The following is a 27,707-nucleotide window of genomic DNA, read 5'->3' as shown; positions in this document are numbered from 1 at the left end:
TTAGCCAGCTGCTTTGGAGGCATCGCAGCTGCCTGAAGCAGTTGCAGCGCACACCTTGTTGGAAGCGCCCGTCCTGCCTGGTGTCTTGCCGCCTCAGAGCCAAGTCCACCTCTCCCGCAGCTCTCGCCAGGAGCCAGGCCACTTGGCCACCCACGAGAAGCTCCTGCAACATGGGCACTGCAACGGTGGGTGACCCAGGGGCTTCCTTCCGCTTCCCTTTCCACTGCGAAGGTGGTGCAGGACGCGGGTGAGGCCTGCAGCCTGAACCAGAAGCACAAAGATAAAACACAGGCCAGACTCACTTCTCTGGAGTTACAGGACAGTTTCTTTGTGGAAATTATGACTGGTTCTGCCTTCAGCTGGTGCAGTTAGGATGAGGACTTGGGCCTGACCTATTTTAAGAATATGTATTTAAGAACATGGTTTCCGAACTCGTTTTAAACTTGGTGTGGTCGCATGCCAGCCAGCCAAGCTGCATTTTAGTATGAGCTAGCCTGAGCTGGCTTAAACCTCAGCTTTAGACTGAATTTAACAAAGACAACCCAAAGCTGATGGAGTCTTTACTGCCTTGCCAGCTCAAGGTAAAATGCCATGAGGAACAGGTGCTGAAGGCTGGGAAGAGAGATTGCTGTTAGGGGAGAAGTCGAGGGATTTGCCTGCCCTTTGTGCTCGGTGCGTGCTGCTGCCTGCCCGAGCCGTCAGGCCTGGCAGAGGCTGCGTCCTCCTGCCTGCGCGTAGTGCCTGCCCTACTCCAGGCGCTCCGGAGGCAAGAAGTAAACAAAGCAAAACTATTTGTTTCTTGACACTAGAGATTACATTGAATCCCTGCTGTAAAGCTCCCTGCGTTAGAACCCAAAATATTTTTTGAAGAATTCCTAGGAGGGTGCTGGCAGATAATGACTAATTTTGTAAATCTTGCATTAAAAAGGGGCTGTGCATTGGAGAGACTTCTGCTATATTTAGAAGAAAACTTCATGCTCCCGCTGTCAGGATGTGAGCTTAATTACAGCATGCTGCAAAGTTTGCTTTTGTGAAGGATATTTTTCTGCACTGCTTGCTTCAAAAAGCACAGTTTTGCTGCTATTTTTATGATGCTTTTGTAACAGCAGCAGGAGTTGAAATGGGTTCGGTGAAACTTGAGACGGATCCTCTGACAAAGCCAGTGACAGTGGTTGTGCAGTTCCCAGCTCGTAACTTCTCACCAGCTGAAATGAATCAATGTCAGGAGGAAGGCGTAGCTGGTTGCTGTTCCTTTTTTTTTTTTTTCTTTTTTTCCCCTCCTGTAACTTGCAATTCACTTTCTATTATACCCCAAATTATCTGTTAAGATTCTAATACGATCCACTTTGGTGGCTGTGTTTATGATTGGGTACATGCTAGAGGATTGCAACAGAAAAATAAAACTGGTAAGTTAGCAAGTTTTACATCCAAAAGCAATGAAAAAGAACACGTGATTTCAGCCTCTGTGCCTTACAAGATAACTGCTTACTCCTAACAATAACTGCCAAGCTGTAAGGCGACTTTTGTCCTTATGGTGGGATCAGGATGTGGTTGGCAGAGGCTGGCACGCGCTGCTCCAGAGAACAGCAGAGCTGTTGCACCTGGGGCATGATGGCAGAGAGATTGGCTGTGTGTGTGTCGTACCTGGATAGCGAAGGATCTGAAGGCTGCAGAGGAAAATGTTTAGCAATCAGGAAACGTGGAAGGTTTGGGGAGAGTCAGGGCTGGGTGGTTGGTGTGTGTTTTTCCTTAATGCTTCTTTCCCTCTTTCAGTAGAGTTTTTGTCTGTCTCCTTGCGCTGTGTGTGTGTACAAGGTGTGTGTGGTGGGAATCACATGTAGCGAAAGGGTTTTAGTTTAAGCAGCATAAAAAAACTTGACCTCTCCCCAACCTGTGCTGTGTGGAGGGATACATCTTTCTTATCCAGGTGGCACAACTTGCATATCCTGAACATTGCTGAGGAGCAGGATTACAGTCTAAATTGCATCCAGAGCTGTGAAGGACAGCTGGCACCTTCCAGAGAGTTCTCAAATGCAATGCAGGACTGAGTTCCCAATAAAGGTACTCTGAGAAAACTACATTTCTGTGAACACTCTGCTGCAGGAGAGGGTTTCAGTGTTTTGCACCAGCCAGAATTTGGGTGCTTCTCTTGATCACGAAGTCCCGAGCCCTTGGTACCTCTGTGTAGTTAGCTGTCTGTGAAGCCCTCAAGCCTAGAGCACGTACAGAGATACACGAGATGGAAGCGTTACCTCCTGAGAGCATCTCACTTGGTTTCAAGCGTCATCTCACACTGAAGCAGGAAGACATGCAGAAGCCAACCACATGAACCTCACAGAAGCACAGGTGTGGGGCAGCACATGGCTGTGCGCGGAAGGTCGTGTTTCAGAGGGGTTTCTTTGAAACGAAGGAAGAGAAGTGCGCACGTTTCTCCTGCGAGCGCACCAGGGTGGCATTTGAGGCAGTAAGAGGGAAATTCCCAGGCAGTTCTGCGACAGCGGGCGCTGGGCAGACAGGCAGCAAGGAGCGTTTTGCTGTGCGAAGGTGCGGTCACTCGGGGAACCGGGAGAGGGTCGATGCTGGGAGAACTAAAGCAGAGCCAAGGTGTGATTTGCTGTCTGGAAAAGCAAAGGAAATTGAAAGTCCAGATTCAGTCTGGACTCAGGATAAGATTCCTTAAAGAAACAAAGTAATTCAAAGTGAGCAGCATCTGCCCTCTTTTTTTTTTTTTTATAATAATATTGATTGAGCCTGTCATAAAGTGGGAAAAAAACCCCCACTTTTTAAATGGTAGCGGAGCAGTTTTCTGCAAAATATTTAATTTGTCAACATATTACACTGAAAAGTAAATATGACATAACTTGCTGGAAGAAACATTATTTTCACTTTCGCAAATAGTAATGTAAATGTTAAATTTGCTTTTATTTCCCCCCCTTGATTTTTAAAAGGAAAATAAAATAATTGGCCAGATGTCTTTGAGATTCGATGATAGATTGCACAGTACAGAAGCTTGACACCTGGTAGAAATTCTCCTTTCTACAAAGCTTTTATAATGTAACAATATAAATTCATGTATCTAAGGTAAACTGTTTTCCTACCCCCACGGGACTTTCACAAATTTCTCCTATTAGCACGGTGCAAGGATTCTATTGAGACTGCTCACCTGATGAGCAGAAATCTACACAAGTGGCATTTGCAAAATCCCAACAGAGAGAGAGACTCTAGTTGGAAATAATAATAATTGAAAACATTTTTAATTTAGACAGGACCATGCTCAAAGACATTCCAGCATCTTGCTAGAAAATTACTGCTATAATAAAAAACAACCCCAATGGCTGGGAGCAGGTGAAATAATTCAAGATCATGAGGCGGTATTTTGCCTATGTGCTGTGTTTCTTGGCTGTGTTTTAACAGTATCATGGCAGCCCTCCCCTGAGTGGTGCTGGGTGCTCATTTCCAATATAAAGGATGAAAAGCTCCCTCATTTTCTGAAACACTGCAGGTCCCTCTGTTCCCAGAAACTTGCTTCAGTAGCACTGCTATCTGAGAGTTGAACAAATAAACCTCACTTGTCCCTGCTTTCCCTAGGATTTTGGACTTGTGGCTCAAACACTGCATCTCACAGTGAAGGAAAGGATTTGTTGAGCTGAATTTATTAATTACAGGCTAAATGTTGACATTCCGATTCTGTACTTACATCTTCTAAGACAGTGTAAAAACAGAGCCAAGACCTTTATAATTCTGTTTTTGCTTTATTGACAGTGTTCCAGAACAAAAGTGGTGTCATCTGGGAAAGTGTAATTAATATTTTGCCTAGAAAAACTTTGGTGTGTTTATGTTTCTTTAAACATAATCCGAGTCATTAAAAAAACCCCTTTCTGTCAGTGAGATCTAAACGCTCGTCTCTAGACAATTCTTGCCACAATTAAGAATTACATAACAATCTGATTGTTGTGAGTCAAAAGAATAAACTAGTAAGGACTAATAGAATATTTGGCTAGGAAAAAAGGAGAGTGAGTGTCTTGTCTTTCTGTGGGCTGTGTGGAGAAAAGCTCTTCCACAGAGGACCAAAGCTTTTGGAAGAGAAGGGACTGAAATGGCTGATTTAATATACCATCATAGAACAAATGTTTTGACAAATACCTTGCCCAGCACATTAAGTAAATGGCAAAGCAGAGAATTTATTTGCTAAACGCTGTTCCATTTGCATGAAGGTACTTCCTCCATGAATTGGGCTGATTGATGCTGAGAAATATTGACTTGCTGAGGCAGACTGGGCAGAGGGTTTCCTGAACAGAACACTTTTACCTGCTGGTGGTCTCTCTCCATCCCTTCCCTGCTCTCAAAGGCTTCTGTAGCATCTCTACATAAGAGGTAGTTTTAAGTAAGAATGCTGTGATTCCACCCACCCCCCCCACCCCCTCCCAAAGACAGAAAATCTCCTTACTCCTAGTCCCAGTATCAGTGCTGGATATATGCTGCTTCAAGGAGAGCTGTATTAATGCTATTAATTGTCTCTTTAGTGTATAGTTGCTTCACTGCAAGGTTACTGCTGACACCTCAGAGTCTGATCTGGTAGGAATGGCCAAGTGGAAAACAGGCATCTTGAGACCTTCTGTCCTCTGGATCTCTGGAGAAGTGTAGGTGGGTGGAAAGGAGGAGCAGGGGAGCACTGGAGAGAACGATGGTCCATCTGCCTCCTTCCCCCTATAAGCAGTAGTGCTGGAAGCTTCAGTCTGTTTAGGGTGTAGGTCTTTCTGTTGGAGACCAAAATCATGACAGGTCCAAGGTAAAAGCCACTTCTGTTGCCTTCTCTCCCCAGACCCTCATGCAGTAACAGCAAGGTTCTGGTTTTGCAGCACACCGGGATGGACCTCAGGAGGCAGAGAGGCACGAAAGGTCAAGAGACACCTGCTACTATAATATGTTTATCAGACCCAAAGTTTAGTTGGGCAAATTAGATCAGGTAGATATTTAGCAGGCACAGGCTGTCCGGGCTCTAAACATCAGGGAGTATGTAATGTATGACAGGGTAAACCACCAATAGCTGGCCAAAGGCCCAGCAGATGCAGACACAGCAGCACAGGGCGTTCACTTCTCTGACCCGTGGCCCGGCCGCCTTGGCAGAGCCCCAGCCACAGAAGGGCCGGCGTGCGAGAGGGCAGCCAGGCTGGGCAGGGGGCTGGCCTGGCCAAGGAAACGGGCGAGAAGAGAGAAGAGCGTTCTCCTTTCTCTCCCTTCTTAAAACCAACGCTAGGTGATGTTTCTGTTATTTCTGACACATTTCAGAAGTAAACATCAACAGGAGCTAGAGAAGCAGAGCCAGCACCAGCACAGTCTTTGTGCACTTTTGCTCCACGGGGTTTCCTCTTCCCTCCTGTCGCTTATTCTTCTGAGGAGACTTTTCTGACTAAGACAATAGCAGGCTCCTTTGCTGCTGGCTCTCTTTGTGTCAGCCCACCCGCAGGGGATGCTTTGTAAGCCAGAATGAAGATAAAGTCCCCGAAGACCAAGCAATCAAATTGAGATGGGGGGGTGCAACCCGCAAAGTACAACTCAGGTTTTCTCTAATTTTGTGGCATTCGCAGCTGGGTTGTGGTCACGGCTGACAGAAGACAACTGGTTCCTGGTGGATCTGAGTCTTCACCACTGCATATTACTTGGAAAATCTGCCAGCTTCCTGAGGTCGTTCTGGCCAGCAAGGAGTGGGTAGGCAGAAGCTGCTGTAGGAATTAGCTGCCAAAATCAGGCAGCCCAAAAGGCCGCCTGCTTGGCGTACCCATGCTGCCTGTCTTGGTTTTGATTTGCAGCTGTTACCCAGGTAGGGGATTTATGTGAAGTGTAGATCAGAATCTAGAATTATATTCAGCACAGGAATATTTCAACTCTGGGAGTTCTAGTTCAGAGCGATCACTTGTTCCAATTGCAAAAAAATAATCCCTCAACTTTTATTGGAAGGGCTTCCAGGGAAGGCCTTGAACAGATTTATACTGTTTCTTTCAGTCTGTACAACACTGCTGCTGTGAGAGCCTGTGTGCTTGCTTCCAAAGGAGAATGGCAGACAACACAACATGTACATACAATGCAAAACTTGTCACTTCCATAGACAGAACTACAAACATGGCTGCTAATATAGAAGTGCAAAGAAGAGGAGCTTTGTATTTGTCTGGATTTTTTTTTTTCCCTTTCTTGAAGCTTTCCACAATAACTCCTTGTGCAGAACAGATGCAAGGCAAAAGTACAGCTGAATAGATGCAAATCAGATAACTGACAGAGATCTGAAATGTGTAGTGAACTCTCTCACACATCCGTATGCTTTACTGTGCACCGAGAGAGAGGGAGGAGGCTGTTATGAGCAAGGAGGGACATGATGGTGTTGCCTAAAAAAAAAGCACCACGGCAGCGTGTCCGAGGAAGCATAAACTGGAGTTCTCTGGGCCGTGCTTGGGCCTGATTGACTTGGGGGGAGTTGGGTCCCCATATCAAAGCTGGGTGAGGTTTCCTGTGAGCATCAGTGTTAGTTGCCTGTGAATAGCATGGCCTCTGAAAAGTGGCTTTGAGGTCCGAGTTCCAGGCTGGCGTCTGAGTTTTGATCCCTAAGAAGTTACCGTAGCGAGTCAGCAGAGTTGCATTACTCTGAGCAGTTCAGCACTACTGATACCAAGTTCAACAGAAATAACCATTTCTCTGATGGTCTAAACATGCAGTAAAGAAAAGAGAAGGTATGCACTCCTAGATGACCTTAAATCTACGTTGCAGGATTGATAAATCCTGGTGTCTCAGGCCAAAGAGGGTACTTGTTCTGTACAGTTGGTATAAAAATGCCTGGTGCCCTGACCAACTGCAATCCTTTTCGTAACTGTCAATCCTTTCAATCAGCTGTCAGTACTCAAGGCAGCAGGAGTGTGCTGAAAATACCACGCACTTAGTAATTTGTTTGCCCTGCTGATGTGGGCACCAGGAAAAGCCACCTTGCCAGCCAGATCCAGTCCTTGTGCCACAGACTGGCCATCCCCAGTCCTTAGCATCACTACGAGTGGAACTTTTTGGCTCTGTCACCCACACTTTATTTGGGGACGTACCAGAATCCGTTTTGGACATGAGCCTGAGGACTGTGCTAGGGAAGCAAAGGCCTCTTGAAATGACTGACACAGCCGTCCCAGATGGCAGAGTTGTCCAGATATTTCAGGGCCTGACTGACAAGGATAACGTCAGTAAGATTTCAGTGGGGAATTTTAAGGTGAACCTAGCACAGATTTCAGTTTGTGTTAAATGGTGTACTGTAAGTTGCAGGGATCTTAGGAGATGGTTGAGGTGCAGCACCAAAGGTTCCAGCATGGGACACTGCAAATGACCAAAAGTGGGGATGTTTTCAGCTGTTTGAAACCAAAATAGTCTTCCTTGTACCAAAGGGATCCTCAGTCCCTTGTGTGCTTTCCAAATTCTGCCCTCCGGGCCACTGTTGGGGTGTTCTGCGAAGTGCTTTCCGCTATGAGCAGCATCCAGTTTGCCTCTGTTCTCCAGGCTTCTTAAAGAGCCCAACTGAAAACAAATCTAGTCAGCAGCTTCTGATGTAAGTTTATTGATGTTTGGGCATACAACAACATTCCTATTAGATACTTTCTTTGAAATAAAGTGCAACTGATGACTGTTTTGCCATTTTTATGCACTGTTATGTAGTAGATTTGTGTGGTTGATACATGTTGTAAATGCCAGTCTAACACCGCCAGTTTCGAAAAAGTGACTGTTGATGTGAACTGGCAGGAACAGAAAACATTTCCAAAAATGACTTTTGTTTTTGGGGTGCGTGTATGTGCAAAGGTCTGATGTTTAGAGATCTGATACTTGGCATTTTACAAAACTTGACTCCTATATGTGTGTAACTGAGGGACTCTTAGTATTTGAACCGTTCTGGAAATGAAAAGATAGGTGGTTGGGCATTGGTCTGGTTTGTTGGGGTTTTTTTTCCCCTCTCCTCTTTCTGTAACTGACACTTGAAATTCACCCGCAGGCCAGTAACCTTGTCTTCTGTGGTGGAGCCTGTACTGGCCCTACTCAGGGCCTAGAAACCAAGATTGGAGGTGACAACCACCACTTCTTGCTCTGCACATCACCAGATTCTCTTGCTCTTCTTCCACTTTTTGCCACTCCTTCACGGAGGCAGAGCTAACCCGCTGCCGCTTGTAGCAGGGTACTTCCCTTGGAGGCCTGGAACTGCAAACAAAACATTTAGTCTACGTGTGGTTGTTTGGATTTCTAATCAGATGAAACCTTGCTCCAGATTCTCCCTGGAGGAAATGAAGCAGGAAATGGCATTTTCTCCATTTCCTTTACCTCCGCGTCACCCTGTGCATCATCTGGTGAGATGGTACTGTGCTTGAGAAACACTTACGGGATTTTTTTCAGACCCCCTAGGTTTTTCTCCTGACAAATGTAGACTCTGTCAATCCTTCCATTTATTTCCCTTGAAAGTGTGAATTATAAGAACGTTCAGTTTTTTTATCTAAGCAGATTACAGACATTGGATGTACAGACATCAATTTATTACACTTCTACAATATTGATTAATAGGAAGCTATCTCCACTGTGTAGGCCTAGGTTCTGGAAAAGCCTATTTTATTCTCAGGAATGATCCATTCAAACTGTGAAAGTATAGCTATGCTATCATGGTGCTTTTTATTCAAAGGGGATGGGAAGGAAGAAATTCTTCCTGCGTGAGACCTTACTGTGTTTGTTGCATATCTCCTTGAGTCAGATCTCAAAAAAGGGAACTAATAAGTCCCTAGGTACCATTTTAAATCAGATAGTGAAATATGTTTTAAACAAGTAAGACATGTGCAGTGTATGCCTTTCAAGTAACTGAATCTTTAAAATTAGGTAATAATTGTATCCTGAAATTAAAATCTCCATGGGAGTTCATCTTCAGTGGCCCTGTCTACACATCTGTGTGGTCGCTTGTAGCAGGTCCAGGTCAGAGAGCGTGTGTGACGGGGTCCAGGGCCAGCTGGGTGCCCAAGGAGATTCTGGTCTGAAGGGAACAATCAAAAACTGGAAGTCCCTGAGGTGGGAGGCGAGCTGGGGGAAGGCAGGCCTGGAAGGAGCTGGAGTCCTTCCTTGAGTCCCAGAGTATCTCCTTAGTGGTTCACCACCAACAAATGGTAAGACAATGGGTGGCAGATCCTCTAGTCACAATGCCAGAGTTGAGAGTGAAAATAACTTGTAGGACACCTTGTGTTATTTAAAAGCCTAGTCTGTCTTTTATGATCTAGCTCCCCGTGCATCTCAAAACTGAGGGTATGGCTTGTGTCAGGACTTGAAGCTTATCAGCTCACCAGCTTGGTGGGGTCAGGAGGCAGCAAAACCTGTTGCGGTGTTCAGGGATGAGCAGCGTATCGGGATGTAAAAGAAGAAAGAAAAGGGCCTCATCCCGTGTATAGGTGATGGCGAGAGTGCAGTGCCCTTTTCCGACTGGCGCAAACACTGATAGTCCTTGTGGGATGCTGTGGCTGGGCCTTCCCACAGGACTCTGTCTGCAACTGCCTCTCACTGCTGAATGCAAGCAAGTGGGAAATCTACCTTTCCTGCCAATCAGAGCTTCCCCAAGTAACAGCAGAAGGACAAAATTGGCAGGATTCTTGTCAGTTTTACTGCTGCCCATAGGGTACTGATTATCATTAATGAGTCTTATTGATTTCACTGTGTGGCTTCTTGGGAACAACAGGAGAAGCCTGTCTGCAGACTCAGAGACACAGCACGGCAGTGGGTTCGTATTTGGAAAGTTATCTGTGCAATCACAAGGGCTGGAATTTTTGTTGTTGTTTTGTTCAAATTAAAGGGTAGATTCTGCAGAAGCTGATGATTTCGAGAGCCACATCCTCCCCCCAGTCTCATCAGCAAATCATTCCACTTACCACTGGTGAGTAGGTGAGTGGGTTTCTCAAGCCCTCACAGAAGCAGTACTCCCAGCTTCAGGAGAGGGAAGGAGTTATAATGTGACAAGAGTCTCTCCGGGATCTCTGGGTCTGATGCTTTCAAGACAGCCTGGTTTTCGTTTGTTTTGGTGTTAGTTAGCTCTGGCTGATACTTTGCTCCACTCATGAGGATGGTGCTCTTTGCCCTGTCTTCACAGACAGAATGGTAGGGGTTGGAAGGGACCTCTGTGGGTCATCTAGTCCAACCCTCCTGCCGAAGCAGGGTCACCTACAGCAGGCTGCAGAGGACCGTGTCCAGGCGGGTCTTGAATATCTCCAGAGAAGGAGACTCCACAACCTCCCTGGGCAGCCTGTTCCAGTGCTCCATCACCCTCAGAAGGAAGAAGTTCTTCCTCATGTTCAGACGGAACTTCCTATGCTTCAGTTTGTGCCCATTGCCCCTTGTCCTGTCGCTGGGCACCACTGAAAAGAGTCTGGCCCCATCATTTTGACACCCACCCTTTAAGATATTTATAGGCATTTATAAGGTCTGCTCTCAGCCTTTTCTTCTTCAGGCTGAACAAACCCAGCTCCCTCAGCCTCTCCTCATAGGAGAGATGCTCCAGTCCCCTCATCGTCCTTGTAGCCCTCCGCTGGACTCTCTCCAGTAGCTCTTCATCTTTCTTGAAGTGGGGAGCCCAGAACTGGACAGGGTACTCCAGATGGGGCCTCACTAGGGCAGTGTAGAGGGGAAGAAGAACCTTCCCCTCTACAAGTCTACTAAGTCTTCTTAGTAGCGATCCCTTTTGTGAGGTGTGGAAATTAAATCTCCAGATTTAAAGCCCTAACAGAAGGGCAGTAATGTGGAAGGATTCCCCCCTTACCTACACATTATGTCTCCAGCTCATCCTCCCCCTGCTCCCTAGCCCTGGCAAGGAATGCCATGAAGAACAAGTGCTGTTTGTTTGTTTGTATTTTGCTATAAAACTGAAAATAGGAAAGTTATTGTGCTTGTTTTATTTTTTAAAAAACTTTTTTTTTTTTTTTTTTAACAAAACAGATGTTTCCCAACAATTTTTCCCTGTTGGCTGAAAGCCCCTAATTTCTGTCAAAACACCCATCAGGCAGTCACTCTCTAACTAGCAGTGCTCGGGCCGCCGGTGGCATCCTGTTGCCTGCACCGAGGCCTGAGTCCACAGGGGGTTTGCAGCGCACAGAGTAACTGTGGAGCAGGGAAGGCGAGATCTTGGGATTAACTCCATCCTCTCCCCACGAGCTGTTCTCTTAAATTGTAAAAAAACGAGTAAACAAACCATCTCTCCCCGCAGATAGCCCTTTTTAAAACTAGACAGTGCTTCCTCTCCCTGCCCTCTGCGTTTCGGTGTTGCGCACGGCCGTGTCTCCGGGCGGGAGTGGTGGCAGCCCAGTGACATTTATCCTTCGGTAATGAGCTGATTGGCGCAGCCCTCTGCCTTGCAGCCCGCACTCCTTAGGATCGCACCGGATTTCTGACCTGTGAGAGCTTTGCTGTGAAGGGACAGCTTGGCCCTTAAGCCCATTAGCCAGACGCCAGCCCAGGCTGGGGCGATGGCGGGTGGCTCTGGGCACGGGCTGGTGCCAGTTGTGCACTGCCAGACGCGTCCTTCCACGGGAGGAACCCGGCCCACGGGATGGACGACTGGGCTCTGCGGAGGGCAGGTTCCCCCTCGGACATCTCTCCCCAGTTCCCAGCCGTAGGCACGATCCCTCCCCTGCACTGTGGAGTGGGGAGGAGGGTCTTGGCCCCCTCGGCAGCCGGAGGCGAGGGGTGCAGCTCGGACACCGTGCCAAGCCTGCTGTCTTGCTGGCCTGAGCTGGTGTGGCAAATCCCCTTTGCCTGGGTTCCGGAGGGTGGCTGTGGCCATGGTAAGTGCTTGGAAAACTTTCCACATCGTTTTTGAAGCTGCCCTAGGGGTGAGGCCATCTTACAGAGTTTGTTTAAAATTTAAAAAAAAAAAAAAAAAGAAAGAAAAAAAAAGTATGAAATGGAACATCCCCTCGCTCCCCCATCTCCTCTCTCACTTGAAAGTAAAGGAAGTAGAACATTTTAAATCAGCTTTGTTTCTATGGATTAAATGAATTGAAATACAGCTTCTTCCTCCCTTGATTTTCTGCCCTCAGCCAGATAAGGAGCTGGTCCATTGAAATATTGACTATCATTAGTCTGAGATTTGGATTTTTTTCATCTCTCAATGAAGCACAGATCTTTTTTTGGTTGCCATTAACGCTCTATCATAGCTGTTCCTGTGTAACACTTCCCCTTTGATATGACGATGACTTTGTACAGGGGAAGGACCTTTACCAGGAGAAGAAGAATTGTTTCAAGAATTGATGAAGGGTGAAAAGAAATTGGCAGCATATCATTAAAAAAAAAAAAAAAAAGAGCCAGCACACCTTGGCATACAGATGAAGGAGGACGGCTCTGTGAAGGCAGCAGAGAGCATTGCCAACAGGCCAGCTTAAAGCCCTCTTAACAACATGCAGTTGCTCTCCCCAGCTCGTCCATTGATTTCCTCCTGCCCTCCATAGGCCCGGCTGCAGTTAAACCTTGTGTCCTCCACGTGATGCCGAACCGAATCAGATTTTGCTTTTAGTTGTTCGATCAAATTTTCCTTCCCTGAGCTTAGAAGGCACACTTGGGACTTTATAGTAATTGCCTCCCCACGCTGAACTGCTGATACCTTTATTGGATTGGCGTAGGGTTTCAGAGGACGGTGTTTAACATGCAGTGAGCCGCAGCAATGCAAACAGCTCCAGTGTTTAAACAAGCATCCATTAGGCCAGGAAACAAGACAGTGCCAGCCCATTTGGTGCTCTTTAGAGCTGGCAGCTTAAGGGGAGCTGTGCAGCAGGGCTTGCTGGGGGGGCAGGATGGAGAAGACACAAATGCAGTGTCAGGAAAACAAGCAAAGCATCTCTGTAGGTTTGTGAGAAATGAGCCGGGGGGGGGGGGAAACTTGCGACGGGGGACATGTGCAAAGCTCATTAATATCTCATTATGTTTGAATTGCAGTCTCCCAGCAGATTGGCATTAACATGTGATGTGCTGGAGGAAGGGGCTACAGGAGAGCGGCAGGGATATTTTAAGCAAGCTTTTTTTTTTTTTTTTTTTTTTAGTTTTTTCCTTTATATTGACGAAGCGGAAAAAATAGTGTGTGCAGGGCAAGGTGCCAGCAAACCACGATGTTTTGTGCATCAGCCCTATACAGTACACTTCATCAAATAAGAACAGTGTTCAGTTGGGCTTATCATAGTACCCACTAGCATCTTTTGGTATTTCTAATAAACCTCCTTTATTTTCAGGAGTGCTTAACTCAGCTGTAAAATTTGGCTCAGTGTAAAACTTCCACCATTCAGGATCTCAGCCCAGGATTAATCCCCCCCACCCCCAACCGGACAGACTGGGCAGTGTGGGGGGTACTTCGACATTCTGCTTCCTTCTGTAAGTTTGTAGATAGAATGATGTCTGAAATACTTTTTCTCATGCTTCTATACTGAAATAGCTTTTGTTTTATCCTTAACTGGAGCATTGCAGTCATTAGCTTATCAGCTGATAAGCTGCAGTCATTACTTTATCAGCTGACATCAGTGCCCCTACTGGCTTCTGCAGGACCACATACATTTTTCTGATAAAATATTGACTGCCATGTTACTGGGAAAATACCCATTAGTTTTAGGGCCAGTTACTGCTTGACTGTCTATACCTGAACATATAAATCCTCTTAGAAAATAAAAGGCAACTCCCAACAATGGCTTATCCAAAAAGGAACAAGGAGTCAAGAGGTTTCTGTAGCAGGCTCTGCTCCTTGTGCTCCCAGTTGCCGAGTTGCATGATTTATCTTGATAAACTTTCATTGAGAAGGCTGGAGTCACGAGAGGGGCAGAGAATGTACTTCTGTTGTGTGCTGTGGGCCTGGGCTTTTGTGTGGAGGTGTTTTACTGACATGCACCAGTGAAACCTGCGGATTTTGCTTTTCTGCAGACACCTAGTCATTCTACTATTGCATACAAAAATCACTGTAATAGGTGCTGTATTTGAGGAGACTTGATAGCCAAACTGTAAGAAAATCATTCTTCAACTCCTTTGGTTCTATAAGAGCAAAACAACAGTTAAATTAGCTCTGACACTTACGAAATGCTTGCAAGCCCATAGATCTTGGTTCAGACTGCATATTACGCTTGAACTTTATTGCCCAGGCTATTTGTTATGTGTTTATCCTTCCTACTAAACTTTCTTTTGCTTTTATGGAACAATATTGGAGCCCTCCAGTGGCCAAACTAATCATTCTGAGGAATGGAGTTCAAGTTCTGCCAAGGAGGTTGATTTCCTTCCCTATTAAAAAATTAATTTTGCGATCTTTTTATATTCAGAATTTATGTGAAGTTTGAGTCATAGCATCATATGTGAGAAGTAAGGAAAGCTAGGAGAAAGAATAAATAGTGTCTGCATATCTAGGATCTCCATATATTTATTCTTCTATATTTTCAAGAATTTAAGGAGTTGATTGTTTAAACAAATTTGATAAGATTACGTTTTCTGAGAAGATCTTATTAGTATATGAAGCACAGAAAATACATTTCAAGTATGATGGCAATTCACATTTCCTTAAGTGACTCTATCAGTGCTGTTCTTTAGCAAAGCCTGGTTTTGTATGTGGTATTGTCATTCGTATCAGGGGCCTCTTTCAGCCTCAAGGCTCCCTTGTCTGCTGCTCCTACTGGTGCCTTTCACTTTCCATGGCCTTTCACTGTGATACTACTCTGTGTATGAAATAGTATCTTTTATTTATATTGCATGCCCTGGATATTAGTAAGAAGAGTTCTCCTTAAAAAGAATGTTGGGATCCTCTAGAAAAACTAACAGCTAAAATTGCTTACTTACGCCTCCTCATATTTCGTGTGATGGTTATCACAGTTCTTCCTTTTAGATACTGAGCTGTAGTCATAGTCTTTAGGAACCCAAAAGCAGACAGGTGGGTCACAGATATGTTGGAGCTGGGAGTTTTGGGAGGAGTGTGGGGGGGTGACCAGGGGGGGAGGAGAAAGTATGGTCGCTTGTTTATCTGTTGGGAGGGTGACCGCAGTCTGGCATTCAGTGCATGTTCAAAAAGCAGTTAAGCAAGTGCTTCAGGTTGTTATTCCTGCACCAACTCCTCTTTATTTAGGGGTCATTGGAAATGAGTTTGTACCACTTCGCATTGTATAGCTGCAGCTTTATCAAAACATCTATTATCATCAAAGTGCTTCCAAACTAGAACACATGAAAACTGGTAGAGGGAGGGTTCTGTTTGTTTTATTTCAGTAAAAAGCTTCTAAGTAGCTTTTCTTCTGCAGGCACTGTGGGTATACGAACAATTGTACTGGGTCATCTCAAAGGGGCATTTAGCCCAGCGTCCTCTCCGCAGCAGAAGTCAGTAAGCAGTGTAAGAAACAGAGTGGGCACAGAGTCAGCCTTCCCTGGCATACCTTCCCATCTTCCAGCCATCACAGGTGTAAGAACCACTTGCTGAGCCCATCTGTAAGTAGCTTGCTTTTGCAGCCCCCTGCATACATGAGGAAGGTTTCTTCTTGTTCTTGCAGGGTGGGGTGAAAATGAGGAAAGCCAAGAAACAGTTGCAGCAGAAGCATCTTGCTTGCACTGCAGATGGGTGCAAGTTATGCAAATGCCTCTCATCGGCAGTAACTGGAATTCTTGGAGCAGCAACCCTAGGCATCGTTCCCTTTCATGTTTTGTATGTGAGTTTGAGAATTGCTGGAGGAGATGGACACCCAGCTCCAGCTGACTTTTTGAGGTAACTGCTAATGAGGTCAGTTTTTCTCATGGCTTTTTCCAATACCTGTAAGCACGGGCAGAGCTGGGAAGAAAGCAGTCAGATAGATGGGGAGAGGCTTATCGCAGAATGTGAATATGCACTGAGGGCGGGAGCAAGAAGAGGCCTTGTAACTGTCAGAAAGAAGGCTAATGCTCTACAGCCATTTTGCCTTCTGCAGCCAAATAACTTATGTGTGAGGCTGTGAGACCTGAACTGTGAAAATATGGGAAACGGTGACAGGAGAAGAAAAAAGATGGGACCATGCAAGGAGGGAGCAAATGTTCCCCACCTGCCTGATGCACATTTCATCCCCAGCTCCCTGAAGCCTTCCATCACCGCATAGAGTGCTGCTACCCTTGCTAGCTTGCCACTTGTTTGTCACAGCCTCCTTCGATGGCTGCTGCCACCCAGATGAGAGCTTCAGGGGTCCGGCAGAGCTATGGGAAAGCGGAGGAGGCAGGGACCAGTTGCAGCTCTCAGCCCTTTGCAGGGCAGCAGCTTTATCTCCAGGGACTCCTGCCTGCCTTTGCGAAGAGACGTTGGGAGCGTAAGCCGGCAATGCCAGAGCGCACAGTGTCTGCAGCCCTGCTGTGCTGGGACCAAGAGGCGAATCTGTACAGCCCTGTGGTTTAGTCTGAATCCCTGTGGTTTGAACCTCTGCTGGGCAGTGGCTGCGTTGGAGGGGTGGCGTTCCCAGGGAGGACACTGTGCCCTGCTGCGTTCCCCCCACAGCTCCTCGGGGAGACTTTCGCCCAGGGCCCGTTTGGTACCTCAGCTGCCTGGTAACATTTCCAGGCCCTGTACAGAGAGAATATCCTCAGGTAGCTTATGCTGCTGTACAGAGACAAAGGGAACACTTGAGGGGAAAAATATCTGCTCTAGTTTCAGGCGTTGCAGTCCTTTCTCATTAGCAGGGAGGGGAGAAGGCTGCCACTACTTTACTGATGAGTCAGGAAAATCCTCTGTGTCTGCAGTGTCGAATGCTGCTAATACGATTATTGTGGGTCTGAATTTGGAGTTTGGCAATACCAGACAGCTTTGGTTTTGGGGAAGAAAAAAAAAAATAGTAGTGACTTAAGTCCCCAGACATACTGAGAGCACAGTCTCCTGCAAATCCTGCAGTCACCAGCACCCACAATATTCAGTGTTGGTTTTTGGCCTCGTGTCTTCCACCTGGCATTGAAAAAAGTCAGTCTCGGGCAGCTGTGCATTTTAAAGCTGGGCCCTTAATGTAATTCTGAAATATGCTAATTGCCAGGCTTTTGTTTTCATTTGACAGTTTTGAAAAGCTTAGAAGAAAGGGGGAAAAATAAGAGTATTGTAAATAGCCCTAGGAAAAACCTCAACCTGCTGCCCATGTAATTTCCTTTAAAAACAAACTTTCCTACTGTAGGAAGCTTTATCACACAGCAGATTTGCACGCAATCCTATATGCCTGATATCTACATGATTTTCCATCATTTCTTAAGCATGCTTGCTCATTGTTAAAGTTGTTACTAAGGTTACTACAACTGTTGTATTTAAGAAGGAAGAAGTGCTTGCTTACCCCAAAGCTTGTCTATATTTCCTTGCTATCTGTGCGTCTAATTAAAAGTACTTTTTTTTTTCTCTCTACAGACTTTGCTTAGACCATCATGGTTATAACACTACTGTTTATCTGGAATTTAAACTCACAGCCCCTCCTGCTACCTCTCCTCTCATCCTTGCCTGTTTCAAATAATCCAGAAGTGATTAGGCATAAAAGTTACTAAGCAAGAACTTGGAGATGCATAACCTTCTTTCCCTTGGCGCTACAAGAAAGTAAGACTCTTTCCAAGAGCAAATGCAATATCATAATTATAGACCAAACTGTGAAGATTTCAAGCTTTTTTCTTAGAGTTTAGTGGGATAAAACTCTGGAAATGAGGCTGCGGGAAAGGCCCAACCCGTGCAGACAGAAATCTGTATTAAACACAGATGTCAACAGCAGTAGCATGTAATTAGTGCCCTAATTGTGACTGGGCAAATAATGTTGGTGGCTTGGGGAGGGTCCAGATGCAGGCATCTGACTGTGGATGCCTCTCTTTGAGCTAGTTACCAAGGCTCCCTTTAAAGTCAGTGAAAAGAAAAAGACGCTTCTAGGGCATTATTTATCTCATTCCTGTCTCAGCCTGGTATAGGGGATATGAATTTCATCTTTAAGACCGCAATGACTCAACTTGGTTTTGCCTGCAACTTTCTTATGGTGCCTACAGGAGTTCCCAGGCTCTTTCTGTCCTGTTCGTAGCTTCTTTTGCCTCCCTTTCTTTTTCCTGAATAAGAAAAGAAAGAGAACCAAAAGCACATATTGATCTGAGAAGATATAAGGTATTTTGTATTCCCATTGGCTGGGCACAGGATTTGGGAGATTTGAGTCCAATTCTAACCCTGCCACTTACTTCATATACTGCTTTAGGCAGGCTTCCTGCTCTGTTTTCTTAAGTGAAATTCAGAGATTTAATACGTTTGCATCTGAATGACAGACACCATTTAAGTGCTAAGTGATGGTTTGTGGCAATTTTTTGACACATAAATAGGTTTTTTTCTTTAGATTCAGCTCACCTCTGTTTTCCTCTGAGACCAAAATCCACAGAATTCTGGTAGCAGCCCAAGAGTACTTTATCTCCAGACTAACAAATTCAAGGTGGGTTAGTACTAGGTGGCTCATCACTCCTAGAACAGGAAAAAAAAGTGGGAATAAGAAGTCTTTTAAGAAGGAAAATAATATTAGGGGGAGCTTATTATATGAAAGCACAGCTGGCTTATGGTGCTTTTCTATGGCTTCTCTAACAGCAAACTATAATGCCTTGTGCTTCATACCTCCAAGGGGCTTAGGAAAGAACTGTAGTGTGCTCAGTGACTCAGTCTTACCTACAGCATCTAACAATAGCAACTGCGTTTTTGTCTTCTTGTGTTTATTTGACACTGTTAAAGGCACAAACTCTCAGTAATGAACGAGACTTGAAATCTAAATTGAATTTGGATTAGCTGCTAATATATGCTTAGTATGCATAGATTGCTGAGATGACAACCCATGTGAGTATCATGGGCAGCAACTACATGTGCATGTATGCATGCGCGTGGAAAATGCAGGGAATTCTTTTTGCCAGCAGGAGGAAAAAGTAAAAAAAAAACTGTCGTGCACAGTGGGCATGTACAGACATATGCAGCATTATGAGTTGCAGTTCCTTTCCTTGGAGGGTTGTTTTCAAAATACACAAATAGATAGAAGTGCCTGATACTATTGTGGTACGTGACCACAACGATCTGGGAATCTTGACGTGTTTAGCAGAGCGCTGACCACCTTTCTTCTGGTCAACTTTTCAGTTTGTGTGGATACATCACGAAGCCTTACACACCTTTGGGATTTTGTCAAAGTTTTCCTGCCGTTGCTACAATGAGTTCAGCCCCCCAACAGCTAGCAACTTGGTGAGTTTGCCTGCAGACAGACTGCAGCTGCTGCACTCTGGGACACTGTATTGCTGTAGACAAGCTCTGAGTAGAACTGAGCACCTTCATACATAGATGGCTTAAGGAAGTAGAGATGTGGTTTCCCTGTAACAGTTGCTAACATTTTTTGAAAGCATTCAATGATAAGATACTCTGGTGATAAGGTATCTGCAAATGTTGTTTAAGAGCTTGAGAAGGAGGGCAGAGCAGGCAAGCGTGGGATGTCCATTCACAAGACTCTGGTTACTGCTGAGGTGGGCCCTTCCCCGCCTATCAGTGTAGTTCATTTGGGCTGAGCACGGGCACCTTTTTTCTTGATGCCACTCGGACACGAACAGAAGGAGAGCTCTAGGCCAGGTGATTTTGTAAGTACTGCTGGCATTTGCTCTTGGCAACCATCTTTTCTGGGTGCCTCGCAGCCCATTCCCCAGCACTGGCATCTGTACCCCTTTGGGCATCGTTACCATGTGACAAGCAAACGTGCATTCACACTGTTGCGGAAGGTGCTGGGGACACTGGCAGAAGCAGTCCAGGCTGCCCACGGGAAGGGTGTGAAAGCCATGAGCAAACAGTATGAATTGCTTGGGCAGGTTTCCCACAGCTTGTGTCTTTCCTAGGTGCTCCGGGTACGTGCAGGGAGTGGAGAGATTCACCAGATCACAACAGAGCACGTCATTTTTAGAATCTGACCTTTGGAGAAGCACAAAGCCAGTGCGCATATGCAAATCCACTATGCTGTGTGTGTACATTCAGACTAGTGATGGGAGAGAGGAGGAGGTTTATCCTGGGGTGCAGACAGCTGCTGTAGATGAAATAAGGAAGGCAAGACCTGAGCAAAGGGCTCGGTCTGATGAAGTTGTTTACTGCATAAATCACTCTTTGTATTTTAGGTTGCTTAGGGTACTCAAATCACATGCTTAAATATTTTGCTGAATCAGAGACTTGATTTGCTTAATGTCTCTTTTCTTCTTCCTTACTTCCATCAGTAGACTCAAATAGTACATTTGCAGTTCACCCTGCACAGCAGGTCCAGCTTCGGGGCTCTGTGATTCTGATAATCGCTGGGACCTGGGAGACTAGACATGTACTTTTCCATTAGTTGTTGTTGCACACCTTTGTGGGACCCAAGGTCAGCTTGAGGTGAAGGTACTGAGGCAACAAAGAAGTAAAGTTTGTATGGTTTGCTTGGCCACATTTAGGGCAGAACTGCTATTCAGTGCTGTCTGGCCTTTAGCCCATGGCAAATAGCTCTCAAACTGTGCCCAGAACAATTCAGAACATGTCTGGGGCATCCCATACAGTCTGTTGACTCCTTTAGTCTTCACAGATCTTCAAGGATCCTGCAGTATTTTTTTCAGTGCTGGCTATAACTTATATTAAAAGCAAAAAAGGAATGTAAAGAAGAGTTATTCCACCAGACTTGGTGAAACAAGACTCTCAAGAAATTTTGGTGCAGAAGTAGTAATCTTATCAATGGACCCCTAACTCCCAGTGAACTTAACGGGAGCTGAGGGCTTCAGCACCTCTCACGACTGAGCTACGGGTTTTGTACAAGAGTCTTACAAAACTGCTGCCACACACGTTCTTTTAAATAGATATGCAAAGGCAAGGCAAACAAGCAGTTCTAGCATTGCTCTTCTTTCATAGAGATGGATCAAGCTGATTGTGCTGATCAGGGAACTGTTTGGATGAAGGAAAAAGCCAGATCCATTTTGGATGTTTACGCTATCTTTTCTATTTTAGAATTTTCAGTTAGTTGTCTGATTTTTTTTTTTTTTTTTTGTGGTCTATAGCCTAGCACTATTCTACTTACAAACTCATCTGTCATGTGTTTATTTTTTTTCCTTTCCCCAAAAGACATGGCCCAGGAGCGTAATGAGAATTAGGACTTTGAAAAATATGAGTATTAATTCATTAGCATGCAAAAGATTTATTTCCCTCCCCCTTCTCCCCGTGCTTGGGTCTCCTTTGCAAGGCCTGTTGCACTGTTAATTGTTTAACCTGTACTTAGACAACCTACACTCCTTTAAAAGTATTTATCCTTGCACAGAAATCTTCAGGTCACCGACATCCTCAGGCAAGCTTCACAGTCAGGCACAAGGGACAGCTGGGGAAGAGGAGGCAGGCTTATGGAGACAAGCTCTGGGATCAATTCACCATTTTGTGTGCAGCATAGTTTAACTTGTCCTGTTGTTGATTCAAAAGATTCTTCCTTTTTTATGTGTTGTGGAAATCTGTTAATTCTGATCTTAAATATTTTCAAATGGAAGTTTCATTTATGATGATGTTACCCCAAGAGAGCGACTACGATGTGTGGACTTGAGCAGGTACAGTATATAGACTGGCACACATTTCTTTCCTTTTCTGATTGTATCAAACACTTTGCTTCAAAAAGCATGAACTTGAACTTAGCTGTGTGGAAGAATCCCTGAAATTACTTACCCTACGTTGCTTTGAGGAACTGGAAGATGCTACTTCATGCAACAGCAGAATAAGTAGTCGTGTTTACATGAGGTGGTGTTTGTTGGGAGTTAACGCCGGTGAAATGAATGGGAGACAACCATATGGTTTCTGAGTTCAGCCTTCTGACAGCTTGCTATCCATCTTCTAGAGATCATACACTAGACAGGCTTTGGGAATAGAAGAGGTTGAATAGAAGCTCATAGTCCATGGAAACCAACAGTGTGATCGGGGGGGGAGTACTGTCATGCCTCCATCATCCCTTGTCTCCTGCAGCTCCTTCTTTGGAGTTCTTGCTCTAAGTGTAGGAAGGGCTTTTTCCTTACAGCAGTTTGACAAGATTTTAGTCTGTCGGTTCTGAAGTTGTGAACAGAGCTCATATCCTACCAGTGTCTGAACGATGAAGGAAAGTAGAGGCTGTGTCAAAGAGCTGCTGCTCCTTTGCAGAGCACGAGAACGCTCTCCTGTCCCAAATGCCCCCTCACCAGGCAGGCAGGGTGCCACCAGTGCACTTCACTAGCTTGCTATGACTTGTGCCCATCCAAGGATGAATTGGGGCAAGATTTTCCCCAGGAGACTGTTTCTAGTGTCGCATATCAGTTAAAAGAGCTAATGAGTAGATATGGTGCATGTGCAACAGCACTGGATGTGTTGTTTTGCTGTTTCTTAGTTTTAAACACAAGAGGTTCCTGTGTTTCTTTTCTACCCTGATTTGCAGGAGTTGTTCAGGAGGTACAGCTTTAATGATCTGCAGTGTCTGCTTTTTATCATTAGCTTCTCGTCTGTCCAGATACAAAGGAGATTGGGAATGTTTTCAAAGGGTGAAGGTTTACCAGCACAACTCCCAGACAAGTCAATTAGAGGCTGCCTGACTAAATCCTCATAACGCGCTTTGAAAACGTAGCTCCTGCCGTCTGCGAGGACAGTTGCAGGGAGAGTCTAACTCAGCTTTTCCATGTGAGAGACAGGAGTAGGCACTGCCAGCTAAGTAGTAAAGCTCTCAGGCTCTTAGTACCTTCATTAAGACTTTTGCACAAACAGCGGAGTGCTGGCACTCCCTAAGCGATGAGGTTACTGCTTTGCCAGTACTCTGTTGGGCTAAAGTGGGATTAAATTGGGTGGACCTGAAGAGGAGGAAGCCGTGTAGATCGTACACTTGGACAGGAAGGCTTTTGACAATGATAACATTTCATCCATGAAATAATTTCTGTTCTAAAGTCCAGTTAAACTTGCCAATAGTTTTGTATTGAGAAAATTAATTGCACCCGTTGCCTGTGTTTTACTCAACAGCTTACCCAGGCACCCTGCATGCCAAATCTCCTCAGAAGCATGTCATTCAGTGTCTCTGCATTCAAATGTAAGTTGGAGTTGTGCAGAGGGGGAGACAGAAATTGTGAGAGAAAAATATTTTAAAAGAAAACTGGAATTGATATATGATACATGCACTTGTGTTTCGGAATGATCACAGTTTTTTTGCGCAGCCTGTTCTAGACACATACAATTTGAGCAGCATAGTTGGTATTTCTTGTATGTATTTCTCCACTAATTTTTGTACAGATTTCTTCACTCCTCTATCCTTCGCTAGCTAGGCATTCCGCACAGACGTGTTCATTTCTACAGCAGAAAATCATCTTTCTGGCAGCAATGCAGTGGGGTGGTTTAAAAGACTTTAATAAACATCAGTAAAGATATATGTGCTTATCTTTTTGATTTTGATGAAATTAATTCAGAGCTGGAAGTCCTGTTATCACACAACCAGAGCAACGGAAATACAGAACAACGGAAATACAGAACTTCTTCGCTCTGCGATGAAAATACATGTGATCAAGCAGAGTCAAGCCATGGCTGTGTAGCTATCTCTCTCTGTCTCTGCAGAAACATGTCTCCTTCCCTTCTCTTACTCATCCCACTCTCAAAGCTCTGGTGGAAGCTCGTGTTGGTTCTTGCTTTTCTTGAGCTCTTTTAGCACACATCGGCATCCTTACCAGGCTAACTGAGGGCAGGTAGAGTCACCGCATTTGCCTGGTTTGACTTTGCTGCTGCTGTCGCCATTTTGCTCTCACCCAATGCCTTTTTTTTGTTATCTTTCTTCCTGGTCCTCCGCTTGGCCTCCCAGCGTGATCCAGTTCTCGGTGGTGGCTGGGAGTCTGACAGCTCTGGCGAGGGCCCAACACTGCCTGCTTTGCATCCAGACAGCCGGTACTCTGCTGCTTGAGAGGGCAACCCTTCGTGTCCAACCCGCCCGGCTAAAATGCGAGGAAGCATTTCCTCACTGTTTGCTCTTTCAGGTTTAACTGGTGCCCGGAGCGTCTTTGCCTTCTTATCGTTAATGGGGGTCAGTTTGTTCTTCTGATGATTGCAAAAACAAGGGTGATGACAGAGTCCCCAGCAACCCTTAGCAGCTTGGGAAACAGGCAAAGGTTTGACCTCCTTCGTGAGCCAGAGGTTACTCTGGGAGCCTGCAGAGCTGAACAGGTTACAGGCTAGGTTGGCAAATCGAGGCTTTACCAACTTGAAACAGATTTCACAATGTGAATTTCCTGCGCAGTTGAAACCTTGCCCTGGCCAACAAGAGCTGAGCAGGCAGGCCCAGCATGGAAGAGCACAGCATGTGCTTTAAATGAGCAGTTGTGGTCCAAAATCAATTTGCTACGTCAGGCTTCATCCCGTGAGTTAGCAGGCGTCGGCGCAGTGCTTTCAGCAGCGTGAGGAAATTCAAGTAGCAGGGGAATGGTTTGAAGCATGAAATACTTCCATTTGTTGGAAGCAGTGGTATGTAACCCACCTCCACTTTGTCTGGCCACTTGTCGGAGTTCCGCTCCAACTCGGCTTTTGGAAGGCTGTCCTGCGCTCCCCACCATCTCTCTGTGACACCTCCAGCAAGTGCCGTCAAGAGTCCACTGTGGAGCTGATGGAACTCCGGACACTGGTCACAAGATGTGTTGTACTTTCACTTTTTAATGGCAAAATTTTAATGACTTTGTGCTGTTGACTTTTTAATGGCAGTCTCAGAAGTGGTACAGCAAGGAAGGATGTGCAAGAAACAAGGAATGCTTTCAAATGTTGAAGCTGAATTGCTGACATGCAGATGGCAATAGTGATTATTCCTTATTGATTTCAGATGAGGTGGTTATGACCATGACGTCTTTACTTAGGAGAGCTGTCACATCAAATCAAATTGCTCAGTGTCGCTTCACAGCAACCCCTGGGACATTTGCCAAGTTGTTGATAGGAGTTGAGTGCAGCACAAGAAGTTGAGGAGAGAACTTCACTCATTCATCAGAGTGCAGGCTGGAGATGGCTAAATTGGGGTGGCGTTTGGCAGAGGTCATGGTGAGCGCTCCCCATCAGAGGCACGGGGTCAAAATCTATCTGGAGAAGTTCAAAGAGTGGAAGTGAGAAGAAAAGTGGGGCGAGCTCAGGAACACCTGGAGGAAGAGTTGCTAAGCCAGACGGACTGATGGGAGGGAGAGTACAAGCCCTGCAGGAAGGGCCAGAACAGAGTTGTTGCCCTGGAAGGGAGCTGAGGCACATTTGAACATAGATGGCTGATGGGCCAGGAATGGAAAAGATAAATTTTCATTTTTAACAGGAAAAGTCATAGAAGAGCAGTGTGGAGGCCATGATAACCCTTGTTTTGTGTAAACGTGCATCTTCTCCGAGGAAGATGGACTTTGGGCTTTGACTGGTTTCTCTGCTTTACCACAGAGAGCAAAGATACCTACAGAGCAAGGCACATCCCAGCACGGCTGGGGATCGAGCACGCCGGACCTCTCAGTTGTTGCGCTTGCCTCATGTTGAAGTGGCTGTGGCTGCCTTAACAAGAGAGGAGTCAGTGGCAACATGTCCACTGCATAGCTGCTGCATGGAAGCATCTGTGAAAGTGACCCCAGCCTCCTGGTCTGTGGGCTCACCGATCATCTGGCCACTGAGTGGAAGCGGCCCTGATTGAGACCCTGCGAACTGTGCTCAGCCTTTACAGGCAGAAAGAGAATTCAGCCTTTCAGCTTTTTCCACCCCCCACTCTCCTCCTCCTTTTTTTTTTTTTTTTTTTAAGAAAAAAAAGAGCAATGAAAGGACTAAGCCACTGCCACAGCCCTGGTCACTCCCTGTGGGTGACTGGAACCAGCCGCCCACCAACGGTGGAGGATGGGCTGGCGAGTGGCTCGGCTGTTGCTATAACAACAGCACCTCAGTCTCATTTCTTTTGAAAAATGAATTGCTGCTGGTGGGATGAAGGGGAGCAGCTTCTCCCTGCAGATGAAAGCCCTGCCGACAGCCTCAATGCTCTCTTGTTTACGCATCGGGTCTGTCGTGGCATGCCCGAGCAACTCTGCCCGAAATTTCGGGACGTGTTGGATTAGACCGTTCAGGTCCGCGTGTGTCTGCATGTTTGCATGCACAGTCTCTGTCCTCCCCCCGCCTCTCCCACGATCAAGAGTTATTTAAAAAGTCAACCCGCCAAAGTTTGACCTTTTCTTCCTCTGCAACTAGAGTTTCTCCAAAGGCACATAAAGAATAGTGAGTCCTGCTTCACTCTCTGCTGCTTTGGGGTAGAAACCTGCTGTGAAATGCAGGTCCATCAGCCAAATGCCTTGTGTGAGTAAAGCTAAAGGTCTCTGAAACTGGCAAGGGTTTTATTTTATTTTAATATTTTTGATTCATTTCAGTATTTTCCTTTTATTTTGATTTTATGCATCAAGAGTTTTCTGCTCCTGGACATAAATCTCTAAGCTGCTGCTAATATCCTTATGATGCCTACTGTAAATCACATGCACAGGCTATATACTACTTCTTACAAGAAGAGGGAAGACACTTTACAGGAGAATATTTTACTTAAGACGTTGTTTTTACAGAGGTAAAAGGAAGTGCTGGAATTTTAGTCTAAGATACTGAGGAGTCCTGGTGGTGGTGAACTCTGCCAGTATAGGGTCAGTGTATGATATTCAAGCCATCCGATAGTTGACATAGTGGTTGCAAATGAAATAAAGATAAGGAAATGAAGGCTTGCACTGAAATAATTTGGTGACAATATTTCTGTGTTGTACCTCCAAAACAAGAGATACATCTGTTGTTATGGCTCCCAACCCCTCCAAGATGCCGGAGCCGAGGTTCTTCCCCACCTGCAAAGGTTGTATCCAGCATGTTGCCTTCAAATAAACATTTCATGTTATGTTTTTGTCTATTTGTTCGATAAGCAAACAAAGCAAATAAAAAGATTAGGTTTTTCCTAGTGCCTGTTAACCCCCCATGTCCTAAAACCTCTGAAGGAGAATAATGTGGAGACACAAACTTAGAATATGCTTCATTTTGTTTTCATTTGCAACAAGGCACAATTTCTGCACGTTTGGTATTTGATGGAAAATAGTTTCCACGTTAAAGCTGCTTTTGGTTGTAATGCATGATAAACACCATTATTAATATTTATATACTGGGCCTGCTTTTACTTTCACTAAAGTCACTGTATATTTGTACAGGAGGACATCCAAGTTTCAGTGCATGATGAAATCTTTAGGAGCTGATATTTTTAGGGCTGGTTATTTGTCCCTAGATAGTTTTGATTCTTTTGGTAAACATTCATGTACAAATAAGGTGATGGATTTAAGATAAATTAGTAAATGATGTGAAAACGGAGAGTGTGAAACGATGTAAAAGTGTATCACTCTTACCAATATTCTGTAAGGGATACCTTCAAACTGTTGTGAAATATATGGAGTCAGTTCTCTTCTATTTCTCAGGAGATAAACACTCTCACTAATCCCTGACTTGTTGTTAAGACAAATTAAGTTTTTTCCCATGTTTTCCTTATATGAACTTTTCTTCATGACTAGAAGCCTGTCACCAGGTCCTTTGGTATCACTGTTCCTACTTTAGCCCAGCATTTGGCCGATATGAACTTGGGGCAAAGGGCCGTCGTGAGTTTTGGACATTTCTTCTTCAAACCCTGTTTTTGCGTGTGTGTGCCTATTGAACCTGGTCTTGAGTCGCTCACCCTTTGGTGCTGTTTTTCTGATAT

At 45.2% G+C, this 27,707-nt stretch overlaps 1 protein-coding gene across 2 annotated transcripts in view; it reads left to right on the top strand.

The window, feature by feature from the left end:
• MAML3 (mastermind like transcriptional coactivator 3) overlaps positions 1–27,707 on the top strand; it is a 248,799-nt gene that overhangs the window by 127,338 nt on the left and 93,754 nt on the right. The gene's annotated exons all lie outside the window — the stretch shown is intronic.

Source organism: Opisthocomus hoazin, chromosome 5 (genome assembly GCF_030867145.1).
Source record: "Opisthocomus hoazin isolate bOpiHoa1 chromosome 5, bOpiHoa1.hap1, whole genome shotgun sequence".
Classification (NCBI taxonomy): domain Eukaryota; kingdom Metazoa; phylum Chordata; class Aves; order Opisthocomiformes; family Opisthocomidae; genus Opisthocomus; species Opisthocomus hoazin.
This window is presented reverse-complemented; position numbering and strand designations above follow the sequence as displayed.